Below are 630 nucleotides of genomic sequence, written 5' to 3'. Positions count from 1 at the left end.
TCTAGAAAGAAGCACAATTATAAAAACAACAACATTAACAAAAAGAAAACAACCTACAAAAAAAAGAAAAAAGATTTTGGTGAATGTGTACATGTGCATGGCATGTGCATTACATGTGCATGTATGTTTATCAGTGAGTATCAGTGAGCCCGTGGCACGTTGAATTGGATTTCCAGCCCTCTAATAATACTATACCACAATATCTCATACACACATACATACATATAAACATACACACACACACACATATATATACACATATATACACACACACATATATATATATATATATATATATATATATATATATATATATATACATACACATACATATATAAACCGGTGATTATTTACATACACGATTATCCTTGTTGTGACACTTGCTGTTTGACAGTTTTCAAAGCCATCGCTATCATCATCACCAAAGCTACCAAAACCACCACCACCACCACCACCACTACCTCCATCACTACCATCATCATCATCATCATCATCATCATCACCACCGCAACCACCTGGAAGGATGGAAGGCGAAATTAAACTTTATAGGGATTTTGTACTGGAAATTGCAACTATGAGGAGCTGCACCAGACTACATTACAATTAAATATCCCAAAAGACGAGACACAC

This window comes from Octopus bimaculoides, chromosome 16 (assembly GCF_001194135.2).
Source record: "Octopus bimaculoides isolate UCB-OBI-ISO-001 chromosome 16, ASM119413v2, whole genome shotgun sequence".
NCBI classification, from domain to species: domain Eukaryota; kingdom Metazoa; phylum Mollusca; class Cephalopoda; order Octopoda; family Octopodidae; genus Octopus; species Octopus bimaculoides.
Note: the sequence above shows the minus strand (reverse complement) of the source record.